This window comes from Podarcis pityusensis (genome assembly GCF_964106645.2).
Source record: "Podarcis pityusensis genome assembly, chromosome: 9".
NCBI lineage: Eukaryota > Metazoa > Chordata > Lepidosauria > Squamata > Lacertidae > Podarcis > Podarcis pityusensis.
Window position 1 is genome coordinate 20,788,257 of NC_138034.1, and position 12,855 is coordinate 20,801,111.

A 12,855-nucleotide genomic window follows, 5' to 3' on the forward strand; every position below is an offset into this window, starting at 1 on the left:
CCTGAGCCCATCTCCTCTGTGACTGTTAAGCAGCGCAAGCCAATCGCTGCCAGAGGCTTCCTGCTTGCTACCGCCAAACCCCTTAGCGTGCTGCAATAAAGATATTAAAATAGCAGATGCAAAACAGTTTTAAAGGCACCAAAGCAATTAAAAATAGATCGGCATCCAAAGTTAAAATTGCACAGCCATCCAGCACTGATGTCCCAGGAGAGCTGACTGCTGGCTCACACCCTCCCTCAGGGGGAATGTATTGGAAAGGTTTTAGCATCTTCTGTAGCACCATTCTAGCTAGATCATTGTAACTCTGAGTGGCAAAAGAGAGAAAATGAATAGGCACAGAGCAAATGAAAGCTGGAAAACAGAGCATCTATATTAACATGGAAATGCATGATTACTTCTTGATTACTACTATTCTGCCTACTTTTAAATTACCCAATCAATTAGGATGCTTGGGGGGGGGGGACGAACTATGAAGAATGTACTTTCGCTAATGCTGTTAAAAGTAAATGGGATTTTTTTTAACAGTATCAGATATAGTTATATTTTAATTACTTACAAAAATAGATAAGTAGCCATTTTATATCTGCATTCTTGATTTAATCTTACAATGGTTGCATTTTTTAAAATTTTTTTACAATACTCATAGGAAAATGTTCCTAGTTGCATGAGACATAATACATAGAAGGTAAGCAAACATTGTCTACACTTTAATTACAGAGCTAAAATAATTGGAATCTTTAAGGACATCAGAAGGATACTAATTCTTAATTATTTTGGGAAAGGCACTAATATTCTGAGACCAGTGTCCTGCTCTTGAAGAATCAGTGTGGTGTAATGGTTAGAGTGTTGGACTAGTATCTGTGAGACCAGGGTTTGCAGCTGCACTCTGCCATGAAGCTCACTAGGTCACCTTAGGTCGGTTATCTTTGTCTAGCTTGCCTCACAGGGTTGCTGTGAGATTAAAGTTGGGAGAGAACCATGTACGCCAAGTATCTAAAGTAGGATGTTGTTGTTGTTGGCATCCATCAGTCTTGAGAGACTATGGAGTGCACCCAGGGGTGAAGTCAAACTGCTGCATTAGCAGCACTGATGTGATCTCCCCAGGGCGCAAGCCTGGGCAGTGTGCATATCAGCCTTGCTCATATGGTCCAAAGGAAAGCAGAGCAATACGCATAGCTGTCAACTTTCAGATTTGAAAAAAAGGGATCAGCAGCTCGAAAATAAGGGACCAGCAGCCTCACCTGTCCCAGGGACAGTCTACGGGATATCTAACAATCCGGGATAGCAGCGGGAAGCAGCGGGAAACGGCGTTGGAATAAGGGAATTTCCCGCAAAAAAAGGGAAGGTTAACAGCTATGGCAATACGTTTGGCACCAACTTGGCTGCAGGAGTTGCCAGAAAGAGGCATACAAGGTGCAATCTCACCGACTTAGGGACTCGGCTCTGGGTTTGTGTAGGGTTTACTCCTTAGCCTTTTTTTTCTCCTGAAGATATCTTGCAAAGCAGCTGATGTTTAGGGTCAGAGTTTTCCTTCTCCTGGATGGTAGGATACAACTGTACAAAAATGTCCTACCACACCTTTACCACACCCAAATAACACTTCCCAGCTTCACAAATAATGAGCTCGATCAGGATTTCCCATACCTGGGTGTCCAGCTGTTTATGGACTACATTTCCCATCATCCCTGGCTAGCTAGCTAGGAATGATGGGAATTGTCATCCAAAAACAGCTGGAGCCCCAAGTTTGGGAAACCCTGAGCTAGATGAATCAAGGGCAGCTTCCTATGTTCCAATGGGATGTTAAAGGGATCAGGCTGCAATCTATTAAGCATTACGATGCAGAAGGGCTGTAGCTCAGTGGTAGAACAACTACTTTTCAGGCAAAAAGTCCCAAGGTTCACTCTTCATCATCTCACTTCTGGGTTGGCGCCTCCAGGCAATGGCGGAGTTCCTCCGATTGGGAGGAATTTGCTCCGTGGAAATTAGGGTCTGACCGCCACGGCAAAGGCGGAGACCCACTGAAATCACAGGCGGGAGAAGCCTGTGAACTTGGGATTCAGCTGGCACCCTTTGCGCCTCCCCTACTCGCGGGGAAACCCTGATTTGGGGATCCAGAGCGAAGTGGGGTGAGCGGCGTGGTGCTTCGAATTGACTGCTTCTTTCACGGAGTGAAGCCGCATCGCTGTTGCCGGAGAGCGCTGACTTTTTCCTGTGGACAATTGGATTTTAAACAACTACCCGTGAGTAGAACGGAAAATTAGATCCTTAAATTCATTAATTTGGCATCGAAACGGGAAGGTTTTAAACAGGAAGTCCACCTTCCTTTTTTGTAAACAGATTGAAGCAAAGAAGTTGCAAGTTAAAGCCTTGGAAAGTTTATTTTTGTAAAGGATTAAATCTCCATCGGTTAAAACTATTAAACCCCCCTTGGAAGCAGGAGAAGAGGGGGGAAATTTTGGACCTAGTGAGCCTGCAGGAGAGAGTGAAAAACCAAATTACCACTGCTCCGAACCTGGAAACGGGCTGCCAGAAAGAGTGACTTTTTTGACAGCTAGCTAAATAAGAGAAATATATTGTTTCCATTGTCCTCATCTGCATTTAAAAAGTAGGAAAAGTAACTGAAAACTGAAACTAACTTTATAGCTTAAATTGTGTTTGAAAGGATTGATACAAGTGGAGACTGTTTCCCTCTAGAGGGAGCTTTTGAAACTGTTACAAGAGTGGAGCTGGGTTTTTTCCAGCTGCAAGATAAGAACTGTGTGAAATAGAGATTGACCTTGGATTTTAAGAATGTTGACAGAAGGGGCCTTAGTGACTGTATTATGTAAGATAAGCTATTCGTTGGAATAGCTCCACAAGAAGATGGATGTTATGAATACCAAACTTGAGAACTTGGGACAAAAAGTGATTAATTTGGAACAAAAAGTGACCATTAATACAGAAATTGTTCAGGATTTGACACAGGAACCTACTTTGACAGGACAAACTGGGGAGAAGACGAAGGAGAATGTTGGTGTTGTTGAACCTAAAATAATACAAGTGGAAGCCCCAGTTTTACAGAGGCAAATTGAGGACTATAAGTGGAGGCCTTTTATGAATGAATATAGAAAAAGTCAGAATTTGAAGATTGGAGCCCTGCTTAGATTGGAGAAGGAAGGTTGGATAGACTCCTTCATGCAGAGATTTACTGACCTTTGGGTCCTGAATCTGGGTCAGGAGGTGATTGGAGTTGTGGGGGCCTTTGGATCTGGAGGAGCCTTGAAACATGATTTGAGATATTGTATGGACATTGGTTTTAGCTGTGGAGAGTTGGTTGGCCTGTCGAGAGGGAATGGGGGTATGGTTGGGTCGGGGCCCCCCCAAGACCTGCGCTTCAGCATCTTCAGCATCAAAGAATATGAAGAAAAACTGCAGAAGGGACTTGGAAAAGATTTAAGAGCCTCAGACAGAAGATCTCCAGGTTGATGAACTATATGGAATGGACAGAAATGACTGGCAGAATCTGAGACCAGGGAGAAGAGATGGTGGTAGAAGATTGGGAAAGTTTAAAGTTTATATATAGAAATATTGTAAATTTAATGAGTGTTAGAAAATTGTTGGAATGAAACTTTATGGCTTTAGCAGAAATGTTATAAGGAGTTAGGTATAAATAAGTATTTCAGTATTAATGGAAAATAAGGTAAAAAATATGTTAAGATATTCATAATGATAAAAATAGAGAAAGATGGAAAGGAATTGCTGAAACAAGTAATAGAAGTGGAATACAAAAAAGGAGGTGAGAGGAGGTGGATGAAATAAGGGAATGAAAGAGTAATGAAATGGTATGGTATGGTATATGTTTTTAAATTGTTGTTGTTTTGCTTTGTTTAGTTTAGTGTGTTAAGGTTGTGTTTTGTATTGTTTATTGTATTGTTTTTTCTTTTCTCTCTTTTCTTCTTCTTCTCTGCTCTATTTTGTCTTTCTCGCCTCTTTTCTTCTTTTTTCCTTTCTTGTAAGTTTTAAAAGTAATAAAGTTTTTTTTTTATAAAAAAACCCACTCTTCATCATCTCCAGGTAGTGCTGTAAATGTCCCCTGCCCGAAACCATGGAAAGCCACTGCCAGTGTGCATACATGATACTGAGCTTGGTGTGTAGTATTCCTTGGGCTTAGGGAAGGTACGCACTGTGTGAACAAACCTTGCAGTGTGTCTACCTTAATAGAGGTAGACCACCTTAATAGAGAGCCAGTGTGGTGTAGTGGTTAAGAGCGGTAGACTCGTAATCTGGTGAACCGGGTTCGCTTCCCCGCTCCTCCACATGCAGCTGCTGGGTGACCTTGGGCTAGTCACACTTCTCTGAAGTCTCTTAGCCTAACTCACCTCACATAGTGTTTGTTGTGGAGGAGGAAGGGAAAGGAGAATGTTAGCCGCTTTGAGACTCCTTTGGGTAGTGATAAAGTGGGATATCAAATCCAAACTCTTCTTCTTCTTCTCTTCTAATACCAGGAAGCAGCAGGAGTCAGGAAAACATTGACAGCTGTATTTATTTGTGAGCAGCAGCTCAGCAGCTCAGCAAAGCAAACAGGACTTGCTACATAGGTTCTAGCCTGTTCCCACTGTACTATGGAGGGAGCCACAGCCAGGAAGAAGAGGGGAGTATTTGTTACAGATCAGGCGTGTCTCTTAAGAGACAGGCCAGACTCACTACAAGGTGAACACTCACTACAATGATCTGACTTAATTTAAGACAGCTTCCTATATTTTCGTTCATGTTCCTGGCACTCCCAAATTAAGGGAAGGTTTATAAATATCCTGCCTCCATGCATTGTTGTTCCGATATGAGTCAGGGATGCGCTCTGTGCATTTTTTAAAAAACCCCAACCATTGCTTCAAGCAACACATTAAAAGTTATGTGTAGTCATTAGGCTCTAAATAATTTCCATCTTTTAAAATATGCTGGTTCTGCAATCACTGTGCTCAGTCTACAAAAGTCAGCGACTACCAACCTTCATGTATAAAAAAACCCATCTCCCTGCTGCTCTATCAAAACACACCCATGCACACACAAAACAGGATAGAAACCGGAGTTTTCTTCAGTCTGATATGGGCTAGAGTAGTTGATGCAATCACCCAGGTATTGTGTTGCAGGGCATGAAAGGTTTCCCTTCAATAAAACTCCAGAAATCCTGGGGAAAAGGATGTAAATTAAAGCAAGAACTCAAATGTCATGTAGTGTGTGGCTCGGAGAAGCATAATGATGTTTGAGTTATCAGAAAATTCCTCACGTTAAATATTCAACACAATGTCTACATGCAAGACTTCGAGCAGTGGGGAGAGGAAAAATAGTGCGAGGAAGGTAAATATCTTGCTAGATTTGAGAAACTGACACAGCCGTGACTCCTCTGCCGAATGTAATTCAAAGAATATTAATCCTCTCCAGCTCTTCCATCTTTTATGAAGCTTACAACAGCAGGCAGGAAAAAAGGGACGGGAATAAAGTTAAAAAATTGATAAGCATTAAAAATGTAGACTGCAAATGAACACAGATAATAGTAGCAGCAGATGCTCAGTTCCTGGTCAACAGCCAGTCTATCCTGATCTCTCTCCGTCTCTCTTTCAGAGTGTCTCCATCTATAGCTTGCAATTTGCTTTCCTATTTGGTCTAATGTGAGTAGTGCAGGAAAGATAATTTCACTCTCATTTTCCTCTCCCAAATATTGAACTAGATATAGTTTAGGGATGCAGTCTGGATTTTGTTTACACACGGTTAGTTATTACGAAAACTCCTTCCATTCGCATGGATGTCAAGGAGGCAAAGCAGAGATGTCTCCGCCATAGTGCAACAACTGATTCTTGTGGACCCTGGACTAACGCTATCGTCAATATTTCCTGACCCAGTGCAGAATGAGTTATATAAAGAGATAATCATTTTCTTACTTGCAGCTGCACATACGGGAGTTGCTCAGCACTGGAGATGCCACATGCATTGTGCTCTTAAGCAGGCATAGGCAAACTCCGGCCCTCCAGATGTTTGGGGCTACAATTCCCATCATCCCTAGCTAACAGGACCAGTGGTCAGGGATGATGGGAATTGTAGTCCCAAACATCTGGAGGGCCGGAGTTTGCCTATGCCTGCTCTTAAGGGTTGGGGGAGCAGAATCTGGGGATTAGTTGTGGTGGAGACACCGACGGTGTGCAATAGACAGGCCAGAGGAGTCAAAATGTGGAAATCTTTCTCCATTACCTGGTACCCCTTCATTGTTTATATTAAGAAAAAGGGGTAATTACATCCTCTGATTTTGCAAAGACCTTTGCAGGCAGGTACAAGTCCTAATAATTTGTGGTCACTGGTTTGATAGCAATCTAACCTCTTTTACCTTACATTAAGCATTCTATCTCGATTGTTAAAATTTGCAATAACTTAATGACATTTTTGCACCTCACTTTCAACAATATACACATTTCTGCGCACATTGATGCATTTTGGGGTTGGGGTGACCTGCATTGCAAAATTCAGACAAGTACGAATTTTGAAAGGAGGCTGTGTTTCGGATTGGTTCCTGAAGTGCAATTCAGGAGTGTTCGCATAAAAATGTGAATGGAAAGAAATCCCTGGTCATTTCCCACCTTCTGAGTTGCACTCTCTGCTCTGCATGCTACAGGGAATATAGAAAATTGTACCAAGAATGCGTAGCACACCACTAAGCTAATAAGAAACATGGGTCATGCTGCAAATTGGGGTTTGATGTTATGCCTGCAACTACATTATCTAGCTCCTCTCTCAGTCCTTCTGGGATTCAGCTTCCTATGGCCCAGTGCTGATAAGTTTCAAGGCTTTCTGCAATCAAGCTGTATATAAATTTTATGAAATAAAATGCATAAAAACAATACATTAGTAGACCCATGGACAATGAATTTACCTTATTTGCTCCTGTGTAGAATTCTAAGGAGCCACTGTCAGCCAGAGAAAACAATACTGAGCTAGTTGGGCCAATGGTCTGACTCTGTATAAGATGGTCCTATGTTTCATTTCCCTCACCTTCCTTACTGGCACCTCTGATCAGGGAGAAAGAAGGCTAGGCAAGAAAGAGGGGGTATAATTTAGCATGCTTAGCAACTCTGTTTGTATTAATTGCCATTTCTAATAAACCAGCAGCCTCATACCCAGCATTGCTCCGGAATTCTTAAAAAACTGAAAAACCAGTGCTGTTTTGAAAGGTTACGCTCGCCATCTTGATTCAAAATGGCATCCAACTGCATTCAGTCTTAAACAGACAACTGCTTCTTGATCACAGTAACCAACTTGCAAAGTTACAATATCTTAAGAAGTGTCCAGGTGCATAGCAAACAAACAAACAGTCAACATTATATAGTAGATTGCCACAGAACAAATTAAGTGAGGAGTCAAAAGCAGGCAGAGTCAGAACCAAAAGTTGGTGGTGCAAGAGAAAGAAATGGGTGGAGTATGCAGCATAGCAGGATTACATCACATCCTGCCCACCCCATACTTCTTTCTTTGTTCTTCTTCCTCCCCTCCATATCTCCACCTGTTTCAGCTCCCTCTCCCATTTCCCTCTTCCATTAACACAGATCTGAACTGATCATTTGCAGAGGGGCACATAAAATTAGCCTAATGGCCGTTTGTGGCCCCTGGAAGCAGGTTCCTCACCCCAAATTTAAAGTAAGCTGTTACAATATGACATGTGCTGAATATGAATTCTCCCAGCATGTATCTCTGTGTATCGTGTAGCCCGAGTTGGTCACATTTCCCCCTTTTTCACATTTGTAGCCAAATCTCTGACTGCGGTTTCGGAAAGTTATGATAACTCGATAGTTCCAGATTATATGATATTCGGTTGCTAAACAGTTTAACTCCCACAAACTCAGTCTTACTTTTGTTGGAAGGGTACAGGGGGTATAAATGTAAGGAGTTTTTCCTTGGGAAGTGTAGACCCTGGAGATGTCACAACTGAATTGCACTACTGGAATGAACAGAAGTCTTAGTTATAGATTATATATGTGTGTCTTTTTTGCTTGGTAGGCAGTATAACTTGAGTGAACAAATACTTTCCTGCACCTGAGAAATAAAAGCTTTCCCTTCCTATCCCACTTCAATATGGGCTTCATCTACATCCACTTCCAAAGCCTTAATTTCCCTGTCTTCACACATAGTTTTGGGCTACCTGTCCTCTTTGCTATCATCATCTGAAATATCAGTCTAATATTAGATACATTCCTCTGTGGGCTACTGCAAAAGGATGAACTCAACCAGTCTAATAAGCCTTTTCCATCTCTAACTAATACACTTTTGTTTGGATTGCTATTGGGAAATAGAAGATGCACTCAGCCTTTGGAGTGCTAAACAGTCCCTGGTGTGGAGAGGCTGTCAAAAGACTGGTGGCTCGCAAGTGAAATACTCATTCCCTGATGAGGTTTACTGGAGTTCCTTTCTTAATGGAGTTCAGCTTGCTTTTGTTTTCCTTTATTCAATTTCAGACTAAGCAAACTGTCCCAAGGTGAGCATAGAAGAAAATCAGGAGGGTTATTTAAGAGGTATTTAAAAACTGGAATAAATCAGACAGGAAATATGTGAATGGCCTGCTTCTGTCCCAGCCAGGGCACAGCATCCCCTTGTTCTAGTTGAAGACGAAGCCAGTTTGGTTTTTAAGATGTCTTTTATTGTGGAAAGACAAACTTGTGAAAGGTTAACAAGGCCTTAAATTCTTAAATACGGCATTCATCAAATAAATGAGGGTGGAAAACTACCGTAGGCTCAGAATAGCAGGTGGCCATGGTGGCACAGAGCTGAGACTTGCAAAACTGATATAATTGTTCAGTTTGGTTTAAATTGCAGGGTATAAAATGCATTGTATGTGAAATGTGTTTTTTTTAATGATCCATCCTGGCCTGCAAGTTTCTGTGCCTGTCAAGCAGCCGAGACAGAACTAGGTGCAAGGATCCCAAGTCAACAAAAGGTTATACTGGAATTAAAATGATTTTTTAAAATTAAGCATCAACATTTTATAAATATATATAAAATGGACCTGCCAGTCATGGAGAGTCTCCTTCCACCCTCCTCAGAAATGCCAGCATTGCTGTTTCCTCAGTTTGAACTGACAGCAGGAATAGGAAAGTTATGGCGAATCTCTGTGATGCCTCTACTGTGTGAAGAAGCAGGTGTGTGGATGGGTAGCAGTGCTGGGAAGAGGCATGACTGGCTGTCACTTTCCTTCTTTTTTTTTAAGATTACAAACATAAATTTCATACAGTCCTTAAAAATGTTCATACCATTTGGTTCAGTCACGGCCGACTCTGGGGTTGCTGTGCTCATCTCGCTTTACTGGCCGAGGGAGCTGGCGTACAGCTTCCGGGTCATGTGGCCAGCATGACTAGTGAACCAGAGCAATGCACGGAAATGCCGTTTACCTTCCCGCTGGAGTGGTACCTATTTATCTACTTGCACTTTGAGGTGCTTTCGAACTGCTAGGTTGGCAGGAGCAGGGACCGAGCAATGGAAGCTCAACCCATCGCGGGGATTCAAACCGCCGACCTTCTGATCTGCAAGTCCTAGGCTCTGTGGTTTAACCACAGCACCACCCGTGTCCCTTCATGGCAGCTAACAATGATCAAATCCAATATGTCATAATAATGACTAGGGTATAAGACAGCTTCCTACACAACAGCTACCTGAGTGATAGGCTATGTGATTTAAGATCAACCCACTTTTTATTGCACTCTGCTATTGGCAGGTAGCACAGATCAGTTTTATATACAAGGAAGATGCAGAATTGTATTTTGTACATTGTGAGCAGCCATAACATTTTCAGAAAATACCAGTACAGGGATGCCTCAAGAGAAGGGGCTTCAGTGTGAATCACACCCTAGTTTGATTCAGTGTGTCTGGAAATGCCACACAGTCACTCACAGAGGCTTCATTTCCCAGAAGAAAAAGACCATCATCAGTTATAATTCAAGGCAAACCATGTTAGGATCAAATGGAAAGTTTAATTCAGCTGCATTGTTCAGTGTGAAAAGACCATTTGTTGCAAGCTGTGTTGATGAGGTATTGAATGCAAAAAGTTAAATTTAGATTTCAAACAAAGGCATGATGAATGGCTAGGGGAGGGGGAAGCAGGTAAAGCTAAGATAAGGGAAACAAAGAGAACAGGTCGGGTGGACAAAGTAATTCATCCTCCCCCTTTTTTGCAAGATTAGATTTATTAATGACTTTTTCATGAAATAGGGCTGGGTTTAAAATGCAAAAAAAAATGCGAGAGGAAATAAAGATCTGTAACTGTAAGCAGTTTTATGTAAAAGACATGTTTGTAATGAGAAAGTTAAGTAATACATCGATATTTGTTGCCATCAGCCAATATTTCATACTGCTTGCAATGTTGTTTCTATTGTATTTTGGAGGCGGGCAGGAGTTAGATAGCAGGACAGAATACATTTGTCCCTGGGAGGGAGAACATTTGAGGCAGGATGAGATTATGAAGGCCTTTTTTTAGATCAGTGCTAACCTGGATGTAACAGTGGGAGTTATATGATCATATCTCCCATGTATGCCTTAGAGTTAAAAGCAGGCAAGAGAGATGAAATTCTCCAATATTTTTTTTTAAATTACAAAACTCTGAGAAATTATGGCCAACTCAATGTTGAATGAATCTCTATTGTTAGTTCATAGTGGTGAATGAACTCCACATCCCCTGCTTTAAATAGTGGTGCGAAAAGTATTTCAGTAGCTGCAGGTTGATTTACACGCTGAATATAACTTTCAACTTGTACCTAATTACTTTCCATCTGGGACTAATGAATCTGACCATTCAGCATTCTTTCTGCAGAAACTCCGAAGGCTTGGGCAAATAATATCAAGTCACTGGTGTTAAGAGCAAAGAACAAAGGCAAAATAGTTGTTTTTTATGTGCATTTTTTTATTTTTTTACCTCTGCACAATTCTATTAATAATTCAGTATATCACAGTAAGAGCTACAGTACTCACAACACAAGGGAATAAACCTTGGACAAAATACAATGCAACAATCTGCTTTTTAATTTATCAAATGCAACAAAGATCTATTGAGGTTCAAAATCACCCAAGAGACACAAGAAACTTTGTGTCATTCTCTGCCTAGCATCTCTAAGATGTAGGCTGTTCAGCGGTCAGAAATTTGGACAAAATGCATTGATCAGACTTGTTTTCCTGTTCAAACTAATTTAAAGTTTACATCAGGGGCTGCCAATGTCATGCCCTCCAGATGTTCTAGACGTCCAACTCTCACCAGTCCCAGCCAGTTTGACCAATAGTCAGGGATGGGGGGGGGGTGTTGTAATCCAACAACATCTGGAGGGCACTAACTTGGCTATCCTGCCTGACGCATTATTAATTAAAAAAGCCACTTCTGTTGCCAACACAGTAAGCCCCTCGAACTGAACTTTTAAAGAGTTTTCCATTTTGTTTCCCAGAAATGTGCCCCCATGTGTTTTTGCTCCCTCACTTTCCCCCCGCCACCTCGCCTTCTGTTTTCCTGGAGGGGAAAGAACAACAACCACACAATCTGGCAATGTTGGCTCAGCTCTACTATATGTATATCAAATATATTAGGGGCTGATCTGCAAAATCCCAGTCCCCATGCTATGCAGGTGCTGCTCTCCATCCCTGCACCTGTATAAAGAGGACAGCAGATTCATCACAAAAAAGAGTCAGTTGATCAACTACCACCAGCACTTATTGGTTTCTGACTGTGAGATTTCACACATTCTCTGGCCAGTATTTCCAGTCTGGGAACTAGGAAATGGACATAGTCATTCCACAACTGTGATTTCTGGCTCTCACGTTTGTATCAAGTTTGCAAAGGGTCAGCTGCCACCCCTCCATGTGTGTGTTTGTGTGTGTGGTTGGACACTGACCCAGTGCAAAACATTAAATCCATTGTTGTGGTTAGGGGACCCTCATGGCCTAGGACCCTTGTCCCTACGGGACCGCCTCTCCCGGTATGCCCCACAGAGGACCTTAAGGTCCATAAATAGCAACACCCTAGTGGTCCTGGGCCCTAAGGAAGTTAGATTAGCTTCAACCAGAGCCAGGGCCTTTTCAACTCTGGCTCCAGCCTGGTGGAACGCTCTGCCTCATGAGACCAGGGCCCTGCAGGATCTGCTTTCTTTCCGCAGGTCCTGTAAGACAGAGTTGTTCCACCTGGCCTTTGGCTTGGAGCCAATTTGATTTCCTACCCCTCTTTCTTTTTCCTTTCTCCTCCTGTGATGAGGCTGCATTTTAATATTTTAATGTTTCAATATTTTAATGTTGCATTTTAATCTTGTTTTTAAGTTGTATTCATTCAACTTGTTTTTATTATTGCTTGTTAGCCTCCCTGAGCCCGGCCTTGGCTGGGGAGGGCAGGGTATAAATAAAAATTAAAAAATAAATAAATAGTGGCTACACTTCCTGCTCCTCTGAGTAGATCCAGTACTGCATCAGGTGGCTTTGCCTTTGCAGATAGTGCTTCTACTTATGCAAGTTAGGATGCTTGCTTTTCATCAATTCCCCTCCCGCCCCCCCCCAAGTTATTCCTGAGGGTTCCTCTGGAACACAATTTGATATAATGCAGTAGCAGGGAGGAGAATCCGCCAAAATTGGGTGCCTTGATTTGTGCTAATGGAAGCCCTTTGCACTAAGGCGCACGGTTACCATTGGATATGACCCACCGTTCCGCCAGCATGCAGATTATTCCACCAGGAACCGGCATTGTTATTAAACAGGAAGAGTGTTTGAAAAAGATACTCGATCTGCTAAGCTGCATCAGCACCTGAAGACAGGATGCAAAATCCTTACCTCAGCATTCAGCTGAATCGACAACAAATCATGCTGATTGCATGTCTC

At 42.1% G+C, this 12,855-nt stretch overlaps 1 long non-coding RNA gene across 16 annotated transcripts in view; it reads left to right on the top strand.

Moving 5' to 3' along the window:
• LOC308484953 overlaps positions 1–12,855 on the top strand; it is a 256,925-nt gene that overhangs the window by 129,549 nt on the left and 114,521 nt on the right. For 8 of the 16 annotated variants that reach the window (XR_013990212.1, XR_013990213.1, XR_013990217.1 and 5 more), the window contains one exon: positions 647–685. The exons of 4 other annotated variants lie outside the window; for them this stretch is intronic. This is a non-coding gene — a long non-coding RNA (uncharacterized lncRNA). Of the gene's footprint in view, positions 1–646; positions 686–4,484; positions 5,450–12,855 lie in introns of those variants that run through there. 4 more of the 16 variants (XR_013990224.1, XR_013990225.1, XR_013990226.1 and 1 more) reach the window with 1 other exon arrangement.